Raw genomic sequence first — 6,346 nt, 5'->3', positions numbered from 1 at the left:
TCAATGTACCAGAGAGAAGAGGAGACAAACTCCAATTGGCTAGTTCATTCAAATCAGGGGAGCCTTGGAGAAGAAGCATTTAGTGGAACATCCATTTTGTGTTCTCCAATTGCTACCAGTTCAGATGTGCAGGGCCAATGTTTGTATTTGGCTTGTTCTCTAAACAAAAAAACTCAACCTCTGTGCATCTGTGTACATATGCGTGCTTGCAGATATACATGAAAAAACATTTGTATATTACGAAGCCAAAAAATGAAAGTGGTTCTGATCAAGTTCTTCCTTCTTATACTTCAAAAGCTATGGTCTAAACAAAGAAACAAAAACCAAACAGACTTTGAATAATCATCTACCAGATTTGTTTTCAAACTTTTCTCACCTAAGCATCTTTGGGACATCACATTTTCATTCCTTCATTTCTACTCTTTTCATCTCTTTATTTCATTCTTTTTACCTATGCTGCTTCACCAGCTTTTCTATATATTTGATTTTCCTCCAACATGGTTTCTCTTTTGCTCTATCAGTCTCTAGTAGTTGACAACCTTTCTTCAAATTATTGCAGTTTGACATTCATTGAGAACCAAGCACAAGAAAGCCCAGCATAAAATGTTACTCATTCTATTCTCTTTAGCCTCTTTATCCCAATATAATAGCTGCTTGGGCATTTGTTTCATTTTCTCTTCTCTTCCTCAATGAAAATGTGTCCTAAAGACACAGAAAGACTTTGCCTTTTAGACTGATTATTACCTTTAACACCAACATCAATAAGTCAGAAGAAAAACACAGAGGTCAAAAATATTCCTGAGTAGTCATATAATTCAGTTTGCAGGAAATGTGAAAATGTTCATTTTCTAAATCATTCAAGCCCATAATAACCTATATAGAAATCAAGCAAAAAATACCTAACATACAGGTTTCAGTGATTTTTGCTAGGTCATCCAAATTGTGTGAAAATACTGTTGTGTGTAATATTTCAGTTTCGAAAACACAGCACAATTTGTGTTTCTTGAGCATTTTTTTATTGTGGGGGTAGAAGTGAATTTATTTCATGCTCATTTTGTATTCAGATACATTTTAGCAAAGTATAAGCATTTATTTGGATATAGCATTTATATGTGGGATATAGCATGCGCGTATCTTGTCTATCAAATAAATTATTTACATGAAAATTTATATATGTCATCCTAACTTCCAACCAGCTAAGAAATGTATGAGGAATCTAAGAGCCAAGCTTAGAGGTTGGCACCAGGGAGCAACCTCAGAGAATGATCTTACAAGAAGCTCACCAGCTGGGACCACAGAAACAAAGACTGTCATGAGAAAAAAAGTTAAATTCCACTTCTCTGATTTATGTATTAGAAAATGTAAAAAGTGTTTCTCTATTACATTTTTCATTAATAATAAAAAGTAGAAGAGAAAATCCTCTAGGGACAGAACAAACTCTCTTTAGAAGAATGAAATGTATTGAGGGATTAGAGAATTTCACGCCAGTAATTTAGCCACTGAGAATATGAAAATTAGTATTTATTAAATAGCGATTTCTCTGAACCTAACAGACCATATGAGAAACATGAGGTACACACTCTAAGTTTCCCAAAATGAGTATTGGCCAATAACAAAAAAAAAAGTCTAACATGGGCTACAGGGTTCTAAGTTGGCATTTTCTACTAACTTTCACTTTGTCCCTGTAGAAAACCCTAAGAAGTTTATCAGCTTATTACAAAAAAAAAAAAAATGGTAAGACTGAAGTCGAATGAGTAATTTATATATTCAAAAATGTATTTTAAATGTCTATTTTGGGGGCACCTGTGGCTCAGTTGGCTAAGCATTTGACTTCGGGTTCGGTCATGATCTCAGGATCCTTTGATGAACTCTGCCTTGCCTTGGGGCTCCACGCTCAGTGGGATGTCAGCTTGTCCCTCTCCCTCTGCCCCTGCCCCCACTCATGCTCCCTCACTCTTGCTCTCAAATAAAATCTTTTTTTAAAAAAGTGTATTTTTTAAGTCTATTTTCTTAGTAATGCTTTGCTTTTGTAGAACCCATTGCAGCTTACTGCATCTGAAACTGAATATTTCATTTGATGTTTTTGACACCTATAAAAACTCTTTAAACTTGTCAGGAAAATTATTATTTGCAGCCCATTTCCTAGTGAGGGAATTGGGGCTTAGAGAGTGGATTCATCCAGTCAGCCAGCTACCAAAAGGCAGAGCCAGTGCCACGGCTTAGGACTTCTCCTTTTAGACATACACTTCTTTCTGTCACAATATGGATTTCACAAGTCCCTCTTATTAATAACTATTTTTTGTGTTTCTTTTCATCTTAAGATTTTGTTTGATTGCAGGCTAGACCTGCTGTGAACTATGTGACTCGATTCCTTAGTTGGCTTAGAACTATCTGCACTAGATTACATAGAGAAATTTCTTGTCATTTTAAATAATACATTGTTCACTATATTTTATTTCTGAATCATCAGTGCATGGTTTCTTTTCAGTAACCTTTTTTTCATCTCAAAATATTACTGATTTAAATTTTCCAGTACCTAAAATGCCACCCATTCTAGTAAAATATCCAAATTTTTAAAAAAATAATTCATGAAACTAATCTTCAGTGAAATCAAGGTTTCATAATTACATCACTTATTCACTTTATACTGTTCCAATTCATGCTCATTATATTAACTTTCTAGGTGTTCATGTTTTCTTTCGTATCAGAATAACCATGCACTTGAATATATATATATATACACACACACACACACATATATATATTCATGCAGTCTGTAGTCTTTGAACACTCAGAGGTATGTTCAATATACTTAAAATGCCTCTCAGGATTGTAACATGGTAAAAATATCCTTGTATTCCTGCTTTTATTAAAAATGATTCTATATTCTCACATAGGGCATCTCAATTGCTCTCACAATTTAGCTGGATGACAAATGTGATGGAGATGAGGAAGATTTTATCCCCTTGTACTCAAAACATGACAGAAGTTTTAAGCAACACAGCATGGGTTCAAAGGCATGTTAAGGAATGTTGTTTCACACACCTTCTTCCAACTCACCAGTAAAAGTACGACTTTGCATTGTGCTCGTTTTTATAATTGAAAAACAAATCTAATGAAATGAACATGTGCCTAATTATGGAAGCCATCAATTTGAAACCATGATATTATTGGGCATTCACAATGATTCTGTCTTTTGCTTTTAGGGCTTTCTTCTTTGGGAAGTAGGACTTCCAGGCTGTCAGAATTAGAGTTCCTGTATTCTCCATGATAATTAGCACACCCACGTCTTGTATTAATCACTTGGCTTTCAGTCATGACAGGGACTGGCAGAATGGAGACCTCTGGGTTATTAGCTAGTAGGTTCAGATTAAATCTTTGCATCATCCATAAGTGGAAGTCCAACTTATCTACAAGTTCCTATTAGATACATCCTTAACCTCCCTAGCTTTCTCACAACAACTAGCTCCTTTTCCTTACTCTGCCCATGATATTCCAACCAAACCATTATTTTAAGGTGCCATAAAACTGTTATGAGTAAATCAAGAATATTGAGGTGTCTATTTCATCAAGTAAGTATCACCCAGGTTTTAAGTGTTACTAGTGTTTTCCTGCTCCTTTCTGTTCTTTCACACGTCATATTTCCACTTGGGTTACAGACCTCCTTGGTAGCCTATTTCCTCCTCACTTCCATCCTGAAATACTAAGTCGAGTGACAGCACTTAGCTTGACTCTGGAGAATTCAACATTTTTTTTTTTTTATTTGGGTCTCTGGATTCTTTGACTGCGTTGCCCATCTGAATGACTAATGTTTATTTTGTTCAAGACAAAATAGCAGAATCACTATCTGTGATCTGACAAGTACAGGGAGAAAAGTTACCTAGGAGTTGCCCATCACTTCATCTCACTCTTGAGAGTGCTTTGTCTCACCAGCATTAGTACAACACTTCATACTTTTAAAGAGATTACAAATACATTATGCCATTTGATCCTCACAAAAACCCTCTGAGATAGGCTGGAGACTTTAAAGACAAAGAAATCGGCTGGAAGAGATTTTCTAACAAAGCTTGTTAGTTAGTGGCAAAATTAGATCTCCTGATGCTTATCTTGTGTTCTTTCTGCCACACTGAAGGTTCAGCTGGACGAGTCAAAAGGAAAATTTTCTAAGGCCTGCAATACAACACTTTTAAGAGTTTATTGCTTTCTTATTATTTAAGATTAAAAAAAACTGTTCACTTTAGATAAATTGGAAAAATCTGGAAAATATAAATTAGATGAAACTCAGCAATACTGTCAATGCCTACAAGAAAACTTGTGTCATGAATATGTTTATATATATTTAGGTAGTTGATATCATATGAAGGTTATAGTTCAATTTCTTACAGTATCAGTTTCTAATTATATTGGCAACATGGTTTCATGCTTTGAATATTTTTCCGAAATTTTAAAAGATTATACATATTTTAACATCAGGATATGCTACCACAACTTTTTCGCTATTTATAATTGCCAGACAATCATACTCTTTCTAAGCTTTCACATTATTAATAATAAGTAATAAAGAACCTTGGAATTACTTTCACTTTTAAAAATCAGAATTGCCAGTCATAAAATATGCTTTTAAAAATCATTGCTACAAACTCTCTGATGTTTTCCTAAAGCCTCTATCAATTTATTTTAACCCACCATTACAATGTACAGTCTAATTTGGTATTTGCCATTTTTTGACATTTCACTATGACAAAGTCTTATAAGTTAAAAGGCTGACTTTAATTCCATCTCTTCTTATTCATAGTTGCAGGAAATCTCATTCTTCCTGGTTAAGTCACTAGGAAAAAAATAAACTGCCTAACCACGATTTTTTTTTTTTAAAGACTATTTATTTATTTGGGAGAGAGAGCGAGAACACAAGCAGGGGGAGCAGCAGAGGGAGAGGGAGAAATAGGCCCCACACTGAGCAGGGAGCTGTATGTGGGGCTCAGTCCCAGGACTCTGGAGACCATGACCCCAGCTGAAGGCAGAAGTTTAACCAACTGAGCCACCCAGGCGCTCCAACCTAAACACTATTTTACTTATTTTAGAGTATTATAAAACCAATGCCATATTTTACATAGTCTTCTATGTAAAGTTCTTGGCTTAAACTACTTCCAGTTTCACCCATATAGATGTATGTACCTGTCGTTCACTGACTTTTCACTGTATAATATTCCACTGTATAAATATACAATTTATTTATTGATTATTCAGCACGGGAACATGTGAGCTATTATCAGTTCTTCGTCATTACCTCTAATGCTATCAACATTCTTTTTTTTCTTCAATGATAAATTCATTTATTTTCCTGAATTTAGTTTGCTGTGTGCTGTTCCCTGCAAAGATAGGGCAACCACACAATGTCCTTGAGGCCCCAGTTGCAGACCTGAGTATTATCCATAGGCAGCAGAGAACATCAGAGGTCCAAGAGAAATCTCCCAAACTAGGCCAGGTATTTTGGTTTCAAATAGTCACCCAGCTCCTCCATACAGGCCCAGAAAGATGGTCCTTCTTCCCCACCTAGGAAAAGTTGATAGCAGCGCTTTGAAGAATACTTTGACCCTGAGGCTCCTCTGTCACCATTGCCTGAGGGAACTTGAACTGGTAGTGGCCACAGGGTACAAATCCCAGGAACTTGGCTTCCGTGTCATTTTCTTAGAGTACAGCCACGGTTTGCTCAGCTGTTCCTCAGAGGGTCTCCTCAGGCTGCCATTCTGCCTGTGGGAGTATCCAAACATGCTGGCCTCCAAGCTTCTCTTTGACCAACACAACAAGGTTCCTGTCTAGCTTCTGGTGCAGTGGTCATTCTTTTCATTGGCTTTTCTATAATGCATGCTACAAGTCAGCTTTCTTCTTTGCCAGTTACTGGGCTTCATCCAAAGCACAAAGCTCAAGGTCTGAATACATCATTCTACCTCCATCTGCTGTAATAGAGCCGCAATACCTGAGGCCAGTGGTGGCCACTGCAGGCACAACATGCCCATCAGGCACCTTAGGATCTGCTGCTCCAGAGTGTGGCCCCAAGAACCCAGGCTACTGGCCCAGAGCCCCTTGATGTACTGCCAGCCCTTCGCCACCCCTTAACAGTCTGCTTTATGGGTGCTGCCATTTTTCTGCCCTCTAACTCCTTGTAGATCTAAGTGAATTCATTTGCATACCATTTCCATAGTTCACAGTAGACCAAAGTTATTCCTGTGGTAGTTTAAAGATCCCTACTTATTTTCCCTGGGTTATGTGCATTTCCAGATTTCCCATCTTTGTATACTATCTTAGTTCCACCCTGCCTCCACCTAAATTTGAAATTCAGCTTTTA

The 6,346-nt window shown here is 36.8% G+C and overlaps 1 pseudogene; it reads right to left on the bottom strand.

Annotated features, from left to right (window-relative positions):
• Window positions 1–5,449: 5,449 nt before the first annotated feature.
• Window positions 5,450–6,142, bottom strand: LOC141373521 (large ribosomal subunit protein mL46 pseudogene; annotated as a pseudogene).
• Between the last annotated feature and the right edge of the window lie 204 nt (window positions 6,143–6,346).

The sequence above is a fragment of the Callorhinus ursinus genome, unplaced genomic scaffold (genome assembly GCF_003265705.2).
Source record: "Callorhinus ursinus isolate GAN/ISIS: 27379988/994484 unplaced genomic scaffold, GSC_fseal_2.0 scaffold10, whole genome shotgun sequence".
Taxonomy (NCBI): domain Eukaryota; kingdom Metazoa; phylum Chordata; class Mammalia; order Carnivora; family Otariidae; genus Callorhinus; species Callorhinus ursinus.
Note: the sequence above shows the minus strand (reverse complement) of the source record. Positions and strands in the feature narration are given on the sequence as shown.